This window comes from Diceros bicornis, chromosome 17 (genome assembly GCF_020826845.1).
Source record: "Diceros bicornis minor isolate mBicDic1 chromosome 17, mDicBic1.mat.cur, whole genome shotgun sequence".
Lineage (NCBI taxonomy): Eukaryota > Metazoa > Chordata > Mammalia > Perissodactyla > Rhinocerotidae > Diceros > Diceros bicornis.
Genome location: NC_080756.1, coordinates 1,854,074 through 1,872,220, shown reverse-complemented (window position 1 = coordinate 1,872,220; position 18,147 = coordinate 1,854,074). Strand labels below are relative to the sequence as shown.

The 18,147-nt window shown below is 41.1% G+C and overlaps 1 protein-coding gene across 11 annotated transcripts in view; it reads left to right on the top strand.

Annotated features, from left to right (window-relative positions):
- Positions 1–888: 888 nt before the first annotated feature.
- Positions 889–18,147, top strand: part of FRS2 (fibroblast growth factor receptor substrate 2) — a 118,923-nt gene continuing 101,664 nt past the window's right edge. For 6 of the 11 annotated variants that reach the window (XM_058557651.1, XM_058557645.1, XM_058557650.1 and 3 more), the window contains exon 1: positions 889–968. The gene's annotated coding sequence lies outside the window, so the exon portion shown is untranslated. Of the gene's footprint in view, positions 969–1,235; positions 1,629–18,147 lie in introns of those variants that run through there. The other 5 variants (XM_058557652.1, XM_058557643.1, XM_058557647.1 and 2 more) reach the window with 4 other exon arrangements.

The following is an 18,147-nucleotide window of genomic DNA, read 5'->3' as shown; positions in this document are numbered from 1 at the left end:
AATAAAATTCCAGAGCCCCCAGCTCTTGGCCTCTGCTGAAATTCCAAGTGATGATAGAATACATACAGGAGTATAATTTGGTTCCTGCCCTTCAAAAATTTAAGACTCTTGTTAGGGGTAGATGAGATTTATACACACGACACGAGTTAAAATAAAATCGGGAGCCGACCTTTGTGGTGGCATTGGGCTTGGTACCTTTGACAGGTTTCCTTCTCCCAAGATGTAGAGACCAGGCCAATGTCAGAGGATTTGGGACGGTTCCTTATACAGCGCCTACCCGTAGGAAGCGCTCAGTAAATGTAACTCATGATTCTTAGAGCAGGTGGACTGGAGCGGAGGGACACTGGAGTCAGGAGGCCGGGGTACGCGCAGGGCCCCGCACCTCAATTCTCTGAGCCTGGGTTTCCTCGTCTGTCAAATCAGGCGGCCGGGTAGATGGGACAGGCCCAGGGGCAGGGGCGGGGCCGCCGCGGCCGGGGGCGGGGCCTCGGGGTTGACGGGCAGCCGGGGGCGGGGCCGCGGGACAGCCGGGGGCGGGGGGACTCGGGGCAGCCTGGGGCGGGGCCGCGGGGTTTGACGAGCAGCCGGGGGCGGGGCCGCGGGGCAGTCGGGGGCGGGGACTCGGGGTAGCCGGGGGCGGGGCCGCGGGAGTGTCAACGAGCAGTCGGGGGCGGGGCCTCCGGGCAGCCTGGGGCGGGGCCGCGGGGGTGTCGGCGAGCAGTCGGGGGCTGGGCCGCGGGCGCCGCGCGGAGAGGCCCCGCCCCCGGGAGGCCCTGTCAGCCCCAGCCCGCGAGCAGTTCCGGTGCCAAACCCTCCCTGCCCCGCGCCCCCGGAAGTGCTTTTCCAAGGTTCGGGCCGGAGAGGCCTTGCGGGCACAGCGGGGGAGGCTGGATCGGCTCCGAGCGGGGTTCCTGCCGGGTCGGAGCCCGGGGGCCCGCGCGCGCCCGCCCTCCGCGCCCGGGCCGACGGTGAGTGGCCGGGGAGCCGACTGCGCCGGCCGGGGCCGCGTCGGGCGGGCGCCCTGGGGCCCCGCTGCCCCTCCGGGCTGCGGGCTCGGCTGTCGGGTTCGGGCAGGAAGGGGCGCGGGCCGCCGCGGTCGTCGCGGACCCGGGGCGGGAGGAGCCGGCGGCGGGCCGCGGGTGGGCGGGGCGGGCCGGGGAGGGGGCTCCGGGCGCCTTGTGGCTGTGGGACTCGGGGTGGGTGGCTGGGCCTCCGTCCCTCCGACCCCTCTTCTGCGCCCGGGTCCTCGCGCCGCCTCCGGGGTCTGGTGTCTGGGTTGCCCTGGGCTGGGCGCCGGAACAGCGGACTCTGCCCGGGCCCAGGTCCGGCTTTCGCGCGCCGCGCGCTGTCGGGGGCTCGGGGCTGAGCCGGGGTCCCGGGGTCGCCGCTCAGCCCGGGGCGGGGCGATGCGGGGAGGAGGCCGGGATCTTCGGCAGGCTCTTCGTCCATACTCGCTTCGGGGTTGCCCGGGATCGGTTTGGACTGCGCTGGGGGCCGGTTCTGGATACGTGGGTCGCTGTGGCACCAGCGTGCCTCCTGCTGTCTTTACTCCTTGGGAAGCTCGCTCAAGCTGTTGTTGAAGTCGCTTCTTAAGAAAACAACTTGCTAGAGGAAAATCAGTAGTTCAGGTAGGTTCCCTTATTTTCTTGCAGATTTAAAAGAATGATGCTGTTCTGTAATCTGCTAATCTCCAAATTCCTGTGGCTCTCTGAGGTCATGCTGGTTTGATGAGTTCAATCTGCGGTTGTTGCACGAATGGGTTGTAGATTGTTGGAGAATTATACTCTCTGTGCCCTGAAGTTTGTATACTTTCATAGTTAGATCTGTCATTTTCCTTAACTTTTAAAGAAACATTGTTCTCGGTAACCCCTAAGAGGCCCCGTGTACTGTTACAGCTGTTGCTGCAATGCAGAGGTTCACATAGGTGGGCAGAGGTGTTTTGTTTTATGTTGTTGTTGTTGTTTTAACTTATGAAGTGTTTACCTTGGGTAAATTGAACATTTCCTAGTGGAAAAAGTGGCGTGTAGTTATTTTTAGTGAACAGATTTTAGGTAATAAACTGCTCCTGAAAGGTTTGTAGAAATGAGAGTTTTCCGCTTTTAATAGTGATTTTTTGTGGGGAAGATCAGCCCTGAGCTAACATCCATGCCAATCCTCCTCTTTTTTTGCTGAGGAAGACTGGTCCTGGGCTAACATCCGTGCCCATCTTCCTCCACTTTTTTTTTTCTTATATGGGACACCGCCACAGCATGGCTTGACAAGTGGTGCGTCCATGCGCGCTTGGGATCCGAACCCCAGGCCGCCAATGGCGGAGCGCGAGCACTTAACTGCTACCCCTCCGGGCCGGTCCAAATAGTGATTTTTAGGATCCTAAGGGAATGCAGTCCCTGCAGGTGGTGACTCTGGGCAGGTGACCATTGTTTTCGCGTGTATAAAGTACACACAATCACCGTTGTGAAACCAGTGACATGTTCCTGCACTTCTCATCTGGTGCTTATATTAGGATTCATACTGTAGTTTTTTGAGTACTTATCTCATTCTCTCTCCTCCCACCACTGGAAGGGGAGGTAATACGGTGAATTAGGGAAAATAGACTGAAGTGACAAGTTCAGTGAGCTGCCTATGCAAAAGAACATTTATTTCAGGGTTGTTGATCTTCAGCAGGCAAAGGGTGGATGATTTTTAAAGTCTCTGGAAAAAGTTGTGGAGGAAGATTAGTTGCCCAACTTTTAGATTTAGGAAGAAAATTTAGATTCTTAGCTGTTTGAAGTGCTTCATTGTTTAGAGCATAAGGTTGGAATATTGGAATTTAGAGAATCTGGAAAAGGAGTCAAGTTAGATATGGTTATAGATCCATTACTGAAAGTATGGTGTAACAGTGGTTTTGAAGGAAAACATTTCAAGAATTGTAAGAACAGAAAAGGTACTTGGGGAAAATCGGATATGCTTGGGCATTGTATATTTTATTATGTTCATGTCAATTCAACAGATATTGGACATTTGCTTTCTTCGGCATCAAGCTACGTTAGGCAACCATGTAGGAGCGTATAAAGATACAGCCATAGCATGTTTTGGCAGTAATTTTCTAAGTTGTGTCAGAAATCATGAAGAGGTGAATTGTATTTAAGCATATTAAAATTTTTTTCTAATTGGAAGGTGGTGTGTGCTTCATGAAAAGCACTGTTAGGCATTAGGGGATACAAAGATTAAGTCTTTGGTCTTTAGAAATTTGAAATCTAGAAGGGGATGTAAGATGTTTACATAAAAATTTACAACATAAATATATGTAAATACTTAATATGTGAAGGTTTGACCTAAAGTTTGGAGTTGTAGGAAAGGAAAGTGGGTTTATTTTTAGCTGGAGTGATCATGGAAAGTGGTGGAGGTATAGTAATCCATATGAAGGTGGCTCTGAAGCTATTATTTATTGAGCACCTAGCACTACGCTCTATGCTAGTTGCTTTGCATACATTTTCTAAGCTTCACAACAACATATAAGCGTCTTAATAATGAGGACACTGATGCTCAAATATGTTAAGTAGCTTGCCCGGACTATGTAGCTAGCCGGTAACTGAGCCCCAATTTGAATCCAGATCTGCCTGGTACCAAAGTCTGTGCATTTCCACTACATCATGCTACCTCCCAATAAACTGGTAACCTGCATTCAGCATTGCAGAGGGTAAGACTTTTCTAAGACAAAAATTTGCGCGTTGGGAGTAGGTGGATGAAGGTTTTTCAAATAAAGGAAATGATGTGTGCACCAGTGTGGAGGTGGGAAAGTTCACTGTGTACTCAGAGAAAAGTTAGTGGACCAGATTACCTAGACTATAGGTGCATTTGGGGAATAAGAGATGAGGTTTGAAAGGTAAGTTGGGGCTGGATCGTGGAACATGTTTGAAAGCTGTCTTTAGGAATTCAGCATTTGAGAGGTAATGAGAAACTACCAAGGTCTAATGGTGTAGTGTGTAGAATGATTTGTTGTAGAAAGCTGACTTTCGATATAGTTTAGATACTGGCCAAGGCAAGGCACTGGAATGATTTAATAGGTGGATGGGAGGAAGGGTTATTGGGGAAGGTTTGAAGGAAGTGGAAGTTGAAGATGACACTTCAAGTGTGGGTGATGGTGGTGGTGGTACTATTACTAGAAGTATGGGCAGGGAGGTACGTGATGAGATCAGTTTTGAAAATGTTGAGTTTTTATATACTTGCTAAACATGGGAAATGCTCAGAGGCTTTTAGAAATGTGGGTTTGTAGTTCATGAGAGAGGTCGGTTCTAGGCATACATTAAACATGGGGGGCCGGCCCGTTGGTGTAGTGATTAAGTTCATGTGCTCCGCTTAGACGGCCCAGGGTTTTCGGGTTTGGATCCTGGGCATGGACATGGACCTATGTGCTGCTCATCAAGCCATTGTGCGGCGGTGTCCCATATACAAAATAGAGGAAGATGGGCACCGATGTTAGCTCAGGGCCAATCTTCCACAGCAAAAAGAGAAAGATTGGCAATGGATGTTAGCTCAGGGCCGATCTTCCTCACCAAAAAAAAAATAAATAAATAAAAAATAAACATGGGTGTAGGGAATAATACAGATAGGTGGACTAGTTGAATCTGTATACAAGGAGATGAAAGAGCCAAGGGAGAGGTTAGAGGAGAAAGAAAAAAAAACAACCTTTTATTTTAAATGGCATCTGTTTACAACAGAAGGAAAAGACACTAAATAGATAATTTTATACAGAGGGTAAAAAAAGTTTGATAGTGTGCATACTGCTCCCTCACGTCGCAGATTCAGATGGAGCAGGAATAGTCTGATCATTGAAAATCCGCTTGGGAAGTAGATTTTCCTGCCATTGCTAGCAAGAACACTGTGCTGTCATTACTCTGGGTCAGGGCGGACGGGCTGTCGCAGAGTCATTGGGTCCAGAGTGTCAGACTTTGGTTACTTAAGAGCTGTTCCGTCGCTTCTTTTGGCTATTTGTTGGCAAGTGGTATGTGAGGATTTGGAAGCAAATCTGTATACAGTATTCTATTTATTTGTATGTATGACTTTCAATTTTGGTTTTAATATCAAGAACCTCTGAATATTCAAAGATAATTTTTGTGCCTCCTATTACTGCTGGCTGTGAATATTGCCTTTCATAGAAAATGGTATTTAATTACATATTTTCTTCCAACTCTTTTTTATAAGTACATTGATTAGCATGAGTAGTTTTGTTTTTTTTTATTTTTTAATTTTTTTTCCCCAAAGCCCCAGTAGATAGTTGTATGTCATAGTTGCACATCCTTCTAGTTGCTGTATGTGGGACTCGGCCTCAGCATGGCCGGAGAAGCGGCACGTGGGTGCGCACCAGGGATCCGAACCCAGGCTGCCAGTAGTGGAGCGTGCGCACTTAACCGCTACGCCACCGAGCCGGCCCAGCATGAGTAGTTTTGTCTCTAATGTTCTGATTATGCTAGAGGGACAGAATGATAAGATACTTTTATCCATCATATAATGATACATATATAAAAACTATATATTTTAATTGGAAACTATTTAAAAACTAGTAGATTTATGGAATTTCATGTGGTTTTCTGTTGAGATATTTAAATAGGGGGAACCTGTGTTTTAATATGTAAAAGATTGTAGTATGCAGAATGAGGTTTAGAATTGTAACTTTTTGAGAGCAAGTTTATTATTTTTAGACCGAGTTACCATGGAAGTGTTTATTACCTTCTTGAGAATTAACACATTCCTTTTGTTTTTCAGGAATATGTTTTTTGCTGTATCACAGGCACTTGGGAATGTCCTAAGACCCCTGCATCAGTGTTGTTGGAGGCGGGGATTTTGTTGTGCTTTGTCTGGGCTGGTTGGCTGAGTTGCAGTGAGCCTGGTATTAATGAGGCAAAGGTCAGGAGTTCCATTTAGCTTCAGTCTGAGTGACGGCCAGGGAGTACACCTCTCACTCCCACCAGCTGTCTTGGAAACTCCTTGGTTGTCATTGGTCGCAAAGGTGACGGAATTAGGATGGATCTTTATACCAGTGGAAGAATATTAGAGGAAATTTAGCAAAATGGTTAGGAACTCTGACTCTGGAATTAGACAGACCCATGTCACAATTCTTGCTCTGTGACCTTGGGAGAATCCCTAAAACCCCCCAGGCCTCTGTTTCCTCATTGCTGAAGAGGTTACTGTTTGGTTTGGGCGTGTCCTACCCTTGCTTTTTTTTCCCAAGTGGGAGTTAGCCACTTAGACCTGTGGTTCCCAAATGCTGGACCCTAGAGTGGCGTCAGCCCATGACAAAGTTTTCACTTGTCTGAAGTGAAATGGGAATGAGTTAGCTTCTCGTAAAGTTAAATCTATTGAATTTACAGGATAGTATTTTTTTCTAAAATTATCTTTTACCCACTTTTGGTGTATTTAGTTCTTTTATGAAATAATGGTGATGGTAATTGGTAGTCATTTTCTTTTTAAATGTCCTTGGCCAAATAAAAGTTGGCAACTCTGCCTGTCCTCCCATTTTTTTTTTTTTTAAGGTTATGGTTCTGTGAAATCTGAAAATCTTGGCTTAAACAGAACCAGAGGATTGGGGGAGAGTACTCATCCAATACATTTACGCATATTCAAGTTTGGTTTGTGGTACCCTGTACCCTTCAGGGACTATATTGTGATTCTCACCACCATTGAATTGAATTTTGTCACGTTTTACTTACAGCACATTTCAAGCAGCAGTTCAGATTGTTTTCAGTTGAATTCGAATAAATTGCTTCAAATTATTTGTTTAAGGTTGTGTTTCTCAACCAGAATCCCAGGAGGAAACTGGGAAACTGGGGGCTGTCTGGGGGTGCTGCTGTAAGTCATTGTTTTGTTGATTAGCCAACAAGATAAATAATTCGCCTCTAACATAGTGAAGTAGTAGAAATTGGCTTTCCTTTTCTGCAGAAAAGATCGTTGAAGCTACAGCAAGAAAAGCTTTTTTATTTAATATAGCAAATAAACCTTGTACAAATATCAGTATTCATAATGCTTTATACAGAAAGAATAGTTCAGCACTTTGCATAATGGGTTGTGTAAGTGGAGCCACAGAAGTCCTCCTGGGGACACAGACCAGTTATTAGCAAGAGCGCTTAATGAAATTGCTTTCAGTTGTCTAGATGAGAAGCTTGTTGACAACCTGGTTCACTTAGAGGTGGGGACGGAACTTAAGATGCAACCTAGCCTAAGTGGCTGTAAATTAAGGCTTAACATTGTTTTCTTTGAGTGTTTTTAGTTAGGTAATTTAAAAAAATTGGGAGTGCTATAGAAATCCTTAACATATATTAAGATGCCGAAAGCAAAGTGTTCAGGTTAAGTTGAAATAGCTTAGGCCCTCTGTCCTTTAATTTTAAAGAAAACTGGACGTTTGCTGCTTTAGATATTAAGGATGTTATTGTTTCATAGAGTTTTGTTGTACATCATTGTTTCTGGTAAATAAAAAAGTCACATAGAATTCATTTATTTTAACAATGCTTAAATTTTTCCTCTGAAGTACCCCTAATGGCAGAAATTAATGGTATGCTCAGAAGTCTAGAGATGCACCCAAAGTATCCTGCTGTAAGTAGAAAATTTTATGATGCCTGTACGGTTTCATTTTTAAACATTCATATGAATTTTGCATTTTGCTATTATATATGTATGTAAACAGTTTTAAAGTGCTGTTAACTAAGAAAGGGTAATAGGTTCATCCTGGGGATTTTTGTATCTCTGTGACGTGGCTTCTATTACAGTTTAGTAACACTGTACTTGACTATTTAATTGTGCCTCATTTTTTAAAAAAGATCCTGTGTTCTGATGGTTTTTGGTGGGACACGGGGTGGTGAACAATTCCTGACACTTTCTATATATTTTTAATAAACAGTAAACTGTTTTAAATGCTACTGTGGAGCTGTAGTTTCATAAAAGTAAAATGCCTTTAAAAGGAGATTTAATCAATTTTAAGATGTTCTTTTATATTTAAGATTTTTCAGTTGTCAGTATATTTCTAGTGTTCTAAAAATATAGCAACACTGTCTAATAGAACTTTCTCCAATGATGCACATGTTCTTTATCTGTGCTCTTCACTGTGGTGGCCCTCATGGCTACTGAGCATTAAAATGTGTCTAGTGTTACAGAGGAACTACATTTTAAATTTAATGTTACTTCGTTTAAATGTGAACAGGCACTTGTGGCCAGTGGCTGGCTGCTGTACTAGTGCATCTCTAGGGTTAGGAGGACAAGAGGAAGAGAGGTTAGAAATCTTCATGCTACCCCTCAGCTTAGTTAGAGGCAAACATTAGGTACTTAGTAAGTATTTGTTGAATGAAATAATGAATCTTTTTATTGTTTCAATTTTAAAGACGAAGGTTTGTAAAGTAGTCTGGATTTTTAGGGAGTGATCACTAGTCTTTTGATTCTTCTGTGTTGATTTTGAAAATTTACTTTTATTACAAGAGCATACAGTATAATAAATGTACAATTTAAATAATTATAAAATGAACTACCATGTCCCACTAACTAGCTTAAAAAAATAGAACGCTGCCCACATCTTTGAAGCCCCTCAGTGCTCCTCACTGCTTGTGGTCTCTGACGTGCTTCCTATGTAACTGCCACTGAATTTTGTGTCCCTTGCGTTTCTTTTTAGTTTTTTTTTTCTTTTTATGTGAAAAATATAATCTTGTTTTATTCCTTTCTTTTTTTTTTATTGATGTTTTAATAGTTTTTAACATTGTGAAATTTTGGGTTGTACATTTTTGTTTGTCCATCACCATATATATGTCTCCCTTCACCCCTTGTGCCCACCCCCCACCCCCATTGCCCCTGGTAACCACAATACAGTTCTCTGTCCATGTGTTGGTTTATATTCCACATATGAGTGAGATCATACAGTGTTTGTCTTTCTCTTTCTGGTTTACTTCACTTAACATAATACCCTCCAGGCCCATCCATGTTGTTGCAAATGGGACGATTTTGTCTTTTTTTATGGCTAAGTAGTATTCCATTGTATATATACACCACATCTTCTTGATCCAGTCATCAGTTGAGGGACACTTAGGTTGCTTCTGCTTCTTGGCTATAGTGAATAATGCTGCAATGAACATAGGGGTGCATAAGCCTCTTTGGATTGTTGATTTCTGGTTCATTGGATAGATTCCCAGTAGTGGGATAGCTGGATCATAGGGCATTTCTATTTTTAATTCTTTGAGGAATCTCCATACTGTTTTCCATAGAGGCTGCACCAGTTTGCATTCCCACCAGCAGTGGATTAGGGTTCCCCTTTCTCCACATCCTCTCTAGCATTTGTTGTTTTTTGTCTTGGTGATTATAGCCATGCTAATGGGCGTGAGGTGATATCTTAGTGTTGTTTTGATTTGCATTTCCCTGATGATTAGTGGTGTTGAACATCTTTCATGTGCCTATTGGCCATCTGTATATCTTCTTTGGAGAAGTGTCTGTTCATTTCCTCTGCCCATTTTTTGATCGGGTTGTTTGTTTTTTTTGTTGTTCAGTTGTGTGAGTTCTTTATATATTATGGAGATCAACCCCTTGTCAGATGTATGTTTTGCAAATATTCTCTCCTAGCTGGTGGGTTGTCTGTTCATCTTGATTCTGGTTTCATTTGTCTTGTAGAAGCTCTTTAATCTAAAGTCCCACTTGTTTATTTTTTCTTTAGTTTCCCTAGTCTGGGTAAGCATGTCATCCGAAAAGATTCCTTTAAACCCAATGTCAAATAGTGTTTTGCCTATATTTTCTTCTGTGAGTTTTATAGTTTCAGGTCTCACCTTCAGGTCTTTGATCCGTTTTGAGTTAATTTTTGTGAATGGCGATAGCAGATGGTCCACTTGCATTCTTTTGCATGTGGCTGTCAAGTTTTCCCAACACCATTTATTGAAGAGACTTTCCTTTCTCCATTGTAGGTTCTTAGCTCCTTTGTCGAAAATTAGCTATCCGTATATGTGTGGTTTTATTTCTGGGCTTTCAGTTCTGTTCCATTGATCTGTGTGTCTGTTTTTGTACCAGTACCATGCTGTTTTGATTACTATTGCTTTGTAGTATGTTTTGAAGTCAGGGATTATGATGCCTTCTGTTTTGTTCTTTTTTCTTAGGATTGCTTTAGCTATTCAGGGTCTTTTGTTGCCCCATGTGAATTTTAGTATTTTTTTTTCTATTTCCGTGAAGAATGTCATTGGGATTCTGATTGGGATTGCATTGAATCTGTAGATTGCTTTAGGTAATATAGACATTTTAACTATGTTTATTCTTCCAATCCATGTGCATGGGATGTCTTTCTATTTCTTTATGTCATCATGGATTTCTTTCAATAATGTCTTGTAGTTTTCATTGTATAGGTCTTTCACCTCCTTGGTAAGATTTATTCCTAGATATTTTATTCTTTTTGATGCAGTTGTAAATGGTATTATCTTTTTGAGCTCTCTTTCTGTTAGTTTGTTATTAGCATACAGAAATGCAACTGATTTTTGTAGATTGATTTTGTACCCTGTGACTTTGCTGTAGTTGTTGATTATTTCTAATAGTTTTCCAACGGATTCTTTCGGGTTTTCTATATATAAAATCATGTCATCTGCACATAATGAGAGTTTCACTTCTTCGTTACCTGTTTGGATTCCTTTTATTCCTTTTTCTTGCCTAATTGCTCTGGCCAAAACCTCCAGTACTGTGTTGAAGAAGAGTTGCGAGAGTGGGCAGCCCTGCCTTGTTCCTGTTCTCAGAGGAATGGCTTTCAGTCTTTCCCCGTCGAGTATGATGTTGGCTGTGGGTTTGTCATAAGTAGCCTTTATTATGTTGAGGTACTTTCCTTCTATTCCCATTTTGTTGAGAGTTTTTATCATAAATGGATGTTGTATCTTGTCAAATGCCTTCTCTGCATCTATTGAGATGACCGTGTGGTTTTTATTCTTTGTTTTGTTGGTGTGTTGTATCACGTTGATTGATTTGCTGATGTTGAACCATCCCTGCGTGCCTGGTATAAATCCCACTTGATCATGGTGTATGATCTTTTTAATGTATTGCTGTATTCGGTTTGCCAATATTTTGTTGAGGATTTTTGCATCTATATTCATGAGCGATATTGGCCTGTAATTTTCCTTCTTTGTACTGTCTTTGTCTGGCTTTGGTATCAGGGTGATGTTGGCCTCGTAGAATGATTTAGGAAGTGTTCCATCTTCCTCTATTTTGTGGAATAGTTTGAGAAGGATGGGTATTAAATCTTCTTTGAATGTTTGGTAAAATTCACCGGAGAAGCCATTTGGTCCTGGACTTTTATTTTTTGGGAGGTTTTGGATTACTATCTCAATCTCTTTACTTGTGATTGGTCTATTCAGATTCTCCATTTCTTCTTGGTTCAGTTTTGGGAGGTTGTATGAGTCTAAGAATTTATCCATTTCTTCTAGATTGTCCAATTTGTTGGCATATAATTTCTCATAGTATTCTCTTATAATCCTCTGTATTTCCGTGGTATCTGTTGTAATTTCTCCTCTTTCATTTCTAATTTTATTTACTTGAACCTTTTCTCTTTTTTTCTTAGTAAGCCCTGGCTAAGGGTTTGTCGATTTTGTTTATCATCTCAAAGAACCAACTCTCTGTTTCATTAATCCTTTCTACTGTTTTTTTGGTCTCAATTTCATTTATTTCTGCTCTGATTTTCATTATTTCTCTCCTTCTGCTGACTTTGGGCTTTGTTCTTCTTTTTCTAGTTCTGTTAGGTGTAATTCAAGGTTGGTTATTAGGGCTTTTTCTTGTTTGTTAAGGTGGGCTTGTATCGCTATGAGTTTCCCTCTCAGGACCGCTTTTGCTGCATCCCATATGGTTTGGTATGGCATATTTTCATTTTCGTTTGTTTCCAGATAGTTTTTGATTTCTCCTTTAATTTCATCAATGATCCATTGGTTGTTCAGTAGTGTGTTGTTTAATCTCCACATTTTTGTCACTTTCCCAGTTTTTTTTTCATGGTTGATTTCCAGTTTCGTAGCATTATATGGTCTGAAAAGATGCTTGTTATGATTTCAATCTTCTTAAATTTATTGAGGCTTGCTTTGTTTCCCAACATATGGTCCATCCTTGAGAATGTTCCATGCGCGCTTGCGAAGAATGTATAGTCAGCTGTTTTTGGATGGAGTGCTCTGTATATGTCTACTAGGTCCATCTCATCCAGTTTTTCATTTAAGACTACTATTTCTTTATTGACTTTTTGTCTGGATGATCTATCCATTGATGTAAGTGGGGTATTAAGATCCCCTACTATTATTGTGTTGTTGTTAATGTCTCCTTTTAGGTTTGTTAATAGTTGCTTTATGTACATTGGTGCTCCTATGTTGGGTGCATATATATTTATAAGTGATATGTCTTCTTGGTGGAGTGTTCCTTTTATCATTACATATTTCCCTTCTTTGTCTCTCTTAACTTGTGTTATCTTGAAGTCTACTTTGTCTAATATGAGTATGGCAACACCTTTCATTTGCCATTAACTTGGAGTATTGTCTTCCATCCTTTCAGTCTGAGCTTGTGCTTGTCTTTAGAACTGAGATGTGTTTCCTGGAGGCAGCATATTGTTGGGTCTTGCTTTTTAATTCATCCTGCCACTCGGTATCTTTTGATTGGAGAGTTCAATCCATTTACATTTAGGGTAATTATTGATATATGAGGGTTTAATGTTGCTGTTTTGTCAGGTTCTTTTGCATTTCCTTTGTTTCTTGTCCCATTTGTTTCGGACTGCCAATTCAGTTTGGTTGTTCTGTCTTATGACTTTTCTAGTTTTCTCTTTGTTTATCATATGTGATTTTATTTTGATTATTTGTTTAGTGGTTACCTTGAGGTTTGTGTAAAAAATCGTGTATGAGATAGTCCATTATCTGATGGCCTCCTGTTTCCTTATACTAAGTCAATTCAGTCACTTTCCTCTTCTCCTTCTAAGTCGTTCTTGTTATACCTTATTCTATCTTGTGTTGTAGGTGTGTGTTTACAGTGATGAGGTTAAATTTATTTTTGGTGAATTCCTTCCTTTGATCTTTGATTTTGGTATTTAAGTGGTTGCTAACCTATTCCAGTAAAGATCTACTATTTTTCTGAGGTTGTCCAACTATTTTTCTCCTTGCTCCAAGCTTTGTATTCCCTTTCTCTTCTTTTTTCAGGCCTGAGGGCCTTCTTGAGTATTTCTTGTAGTGGGGGTCTCGTGGCCATGAAGTCCCTTAGCTTTTGTTTATCTGGGAAAGTTACTGTTTCTCCATCATATTTGAAGGATATTTTTGCTGGATAGAGTATTCTTGGCTGAAAGTTTTTGTCTTTCAGTATTTTGAATATATCATTCCAGTCTCTCCTAGCCTGTAAAGCTTCTGTTGAGAAATCCGCTGAGAGCCTGATGGGAGTTCCTTTGTACGTTATTTTTTGTTTTTGACTAGCTGCCCTTAATATTGTTTCTTTGTCATTGACTCTGGCTAGCCTTACCACTAGGTGTCGTGGAGAGGGCCTTTGCCTGTTGACGTATTTAGGTGATCTCTTGGCTTCGCTTACTGGTATTTCCTGCTCCTTCCGCAGATTTGGGAAGTTCTCAGCTATTATTTCCTTGAATATGCTCTCTGTTCTCGTTCCCTCTCTTCTCCCTCAGGAATACCTATAATTCTTATGTTACATTTCTTAATGGAGTCAGATATTTCTCGGAGACTTTCTTCATTTCTTTTTAGTCTTACTTCTCTCTCCTCTTCCTTCTGGAGCATATCGGTATTCTTATCCTCTATAATGCTACTTTTTTCCTCCATATTGTCAGCTCTGTTCTTTAAAGATTCCGGATTCTCCTTTATCTCCTCCATTGTGTTCTTCATCTCCATCAGCATGGATTGGTTTTTCTTTATGATTTCAATGTCTTTTGTGAAGAAACTCCTAATCTCATTGATTTGTTTGTCTGTGTTGTCTCGTATTTCATTGAGTTTTTTTATGATAGCTATTTCCAAATCTCTGTCGTTTAGGTTATGGATTTCTGTGTCTTCAGGGTTGGTTTCTGGGTGCTTGTCATTTTCCTTCTGGTCTGGTGATTTCATGTACCTTTGCATTGTGGTTCTTGTATTCGCTTTGTTTTTCCTCATCCTGGAAATACCTGGTTGCAATTTCCACTCGCCACCACTGTGTGGGGGTAAAGGGCTGTGTAATCTGAGCCCCCTGCACTCTGTCCTGGCTGTTTGCTGCGATTCGCCGGCTGGCTGGTCTGGTCTGGTCGTCTGAGCTGCAGGGCCTGGCTTGTGGGGGGTGAGGGGGGGAGGGCTCTTTCTTTTGCCTGCTGGGTCCCTGGTGTGGGGGGCTTCTCGCTCGCTTCTCGTTATCTGCTCTCCTGGGGTGCTCAGATGTTGATGGTACCCCTGTAGCAGTCCTGAGTCCTCTGTGTGGGAGTTTCCCACTGGCTGAGAGAGCCCGAAGAGCTACGGTTTCCCCACAGAGGGCGGCCCCTCCCTCCTCTCCGGGAGCTGCGTGGACTGGGATCACTGATCTGATGGGGAGGGAGAGGAGTTCTCCTTACCTCTCCCCACTTCCTCCTGGGGCCCAGCACGTTCCACTCTCAGATGTGCAGCAGTGTGGATCTTTCCGATCTGCTTTTCGCTGTCTAGGGTTCCGTTGTTGGTCTGTGACTGTTCCTTTTGTTGTATCTTATCTGGGGAAGAGTTTACGGGAAAGCTCACTCCGCCAGGACGCTGATGTCACTCTGTTTTATTCGTGTCTTAAGTGTAAATTTCGGAATTCTGGTAGTTTTTGTCCTCAGATAATGTATGTCCCTCAGTCCTCACCATAGAGTCGTGTCTTGTCCTCACAGTACTGGAGGCAATCAAATAGAGCTGTCATTCAAGGGTTGTGTCACAGGAAGGACCACCCACCAGTTCTCCCTGCATGAATTTTCTTGTCCCGTGGATCCAAGATGGCGACATATCCACCCTCTTTTTAGTTTTAATAAATCTACTTTAAAAATTCCATTTTCCTCTGTCTTCCAATTTGGGAGTTAAACGCTATGTAGTTTTGCTTTATTTTAGTCCTCCCTGACTCACAACAAATTAGGTATCGTTGTTTTAAACACTGTTGCTTTGATTTGCCTATATATTTACAAGAGTTTTTGCTTATCATTTCTATTTGCATTTCAGACCTCCTGTCTGGGATCTGAGATCTTTTTCTCTCTGCCTGAAATACGTCCTTTAGAATTTTCTCTAGTGAGAGTCTGTTGTTGCAAAACTTTTTATTTGTTTGAAAATATCTTTATCTTAGTCTCATTCCTGAAGATGGTTTTTCTGAGCGTGCATTCTATGCTAGCAGTTATTTTTTTCTTTGTTCATTAAAAATCTTATTCTATTCTTTTCTGGCTTTTATTGCTGTTGAAAAATCTGCAGTCCATGTAATTGTCATTCCCTTACAGGTATCTATTGTTTCCTTCCAGTTAGTTTTAGAATCTTTTCTGTGTCCTTGGTGGTCTGCACTTTCATTTTGATATATCTGGAAGTTGATTTCTTTTTATTTATCATGCTTGGAATTCACTAGGCTTTGCAATCTGAAGATTGATGTCTTTCACCAATTTTGGAGAACTTTTGGCCATTTTCTCCTCAAATTTGATTTTTCTTATTTTCTATCTGGAACTTGTATTTGAAGTTTGTTAGATCTTCTTACTCTATCCTCCATGCCTCTTAACCAATCTTTCGTATTTTCCATTTCTTTATCTTTCTGTGTGGTGTTCTGGATAATTAGTGTCTTTCCTTCCAGTTAGCTAATTCTCACTTCAGCTGTGTTCAACCAGTTTATTGAAATTTTTAAATTTTTTTTCACTTTATTTTAATTATTATATCTATTTTTTTATTGTGGTAAAATATACATAAGTAGAATTTACCATTTTAAGCATTTTAAAGTGTACAATTCAGTGACATTAAATATATTCACATTGTTGTACAATCATCACCACTCTCTGTCTCCGAAACTCTTTTTCATCATCACAAACTGAAATCTGTACACATTAAACAATAATTCCCCATTCCTCCCTCTAGTCAGCCCCTGACAACAATTTTACTTTCTATTTCTATGAATTTGACTGTTCTAGGTACTTTATATAAGTGGATTATATGATATCTGTCCTTTTGTGTCTGGCTTATTTCACTTAGCGTAATGTCTTAAAGGTTCATCCATGTTGTAACAGGTTTATTGAGTTTTTAAAAATTTCTTTTACTGTATTCATTCCTAGATGTTTCATTTAGTTCCTTTTTAGGATTGCTTTATATCTTTTTTTTGGTAGTGGTATTCTTTTTCTTGGTCATGTTCTTAAGATATCTTTTACTTATTAAAAACCTATTAAATCTATTTTATATTTTGTGTCTGATAATTCCAATATCTGAAGTCTGCAGATGTGATTCTGCTGTTTGTTTTCCTGGCTGTTGCTCATGGTGCCATGCTTTCTTGTCTGTTTTGTGATTTGTGAAGTTCTTTAGAACTTTCTCTGTATTAATTTTGCAGTGAGTTTTTTTTTTTTTTTTGCTGAGGGAGATTAGCCCTGAGCTAACATCTGTGCCAGTCTTCCTCCATTTTGTGTGTGGTTTACTGCCACAACATGGCTAAGGAGTAGAGTAGGTCCATGCCTGGGAGCCAAACCTGTGAACCTGGGCCGCCGAAGCAGAGTGTGCCAAACTTAACCACTACGCCATGGGGCTGACCCCACAGTGATTTTTAATAGTACTTTAAAATTGTATAACTTAGAGCTTATAAGTAAATCTCTGGGGGTTAGTATCCTGTTTTCTGAAACTTTATTTTGAAATAATCAAATTTATAGAAAAGTTGCAACAGTAGACTCTTGTATACCCTTTACTCATATTCACCCATTTTTAACATTTTGCCGTATTTGTCTTATGGCATACACACACATTTATTTTTGTGAACCATTGAAGAGTAGGTTGCATGCCTTTTTACCTCTTAATACCTCAGGGTGTATTTGCTAAGAATAAGGATATTCTCTTATGTAATCATAGTGCCATTATCACATTCCAGAACTTTAACATTGATAAATACCGTAGTCTACACTTTATATTCTGTCAGTGTGATTACATATTGTATTTGGTTGTCATTTCCCTTTAGTCTCCTTTAATTTGGAAGAGTTCCTTAGCCTTTCTTTGTCTTTCATGCAATTGAAGAATACAGGTCAGTTATTTTATAGAGTTTTTCAATTTGGGTTTGTCTGATTTAGTGTGATTTGCCTCGTGATTTGATTCGGGTTATTTATTTATCTTCAGTGAGACTACTATGAAAGTGATGTGTCCCTCTCAGGATATCACGTCTGGATATACATAATGTCCATTTGCCCATCATTGGGGATTTTAGTTTTGGTCAAGGTGTTGTCTGGTTTATTCACTGTATGGTTACTATTTTTTCCCTCGCAACTGATGTCTCTTAGTGTGTTGTTTTTTCTTAGTGAAAAGCTAAGTATGGTAATAATATACCTTACATTTGTATAAAATGCTTTCAAGCATTTTTATATTTTATGATTTTGTTTTAATTTTTATGACGGTAGTACCTGCTTTATAGTACTGGAAATTAAGACTCAGAGACATAGCTAATAAGAGGTAGTATTTCAAACCCTGGTTTTCTTAAGATTCTTTTTTTTTTTTTTCTGTGAGGAAGATCAGCCCTGAGCTAACATCTGCCAATCCTCCTCTTTTTGCTGAGGAAGACTGGCCCTGGGCTAACATCCGTGCCCATCTTCCTCTACTTTATATGGGATGCCGCCGCAGCATGGCTTAACAATTGGTGCATCAGTGCGCGCCCGGGATCCGAACTGGCGAACCCTGGGCCACTGCAGCGGAGCACACGCACTTAACTGCTTGCGCCACCGGGCCGGCCCCCTTAAGATTCTTTTTACTAGCTGTAGCTGCCTTTGAAGTCACAAGGTAGGCTGTAAACTTAGGGCATGATCCTTAACATTATGTTAAGTATTTGCTGTGTCACCATCATACTTAATTTTCACTGCTACAGGAAATGTTGCAGAAAACACCTTTGAGCATATAGATTTCTTTATGTCTTCTTGTTCTTTGTCATATTGTCAGTACCTTGGACTGTTGAATGAATAAATAACATACAGACATGAGTCGCTATCTGACCTAACTGTCTTACAAGGTAGTATTTCTATTGTAA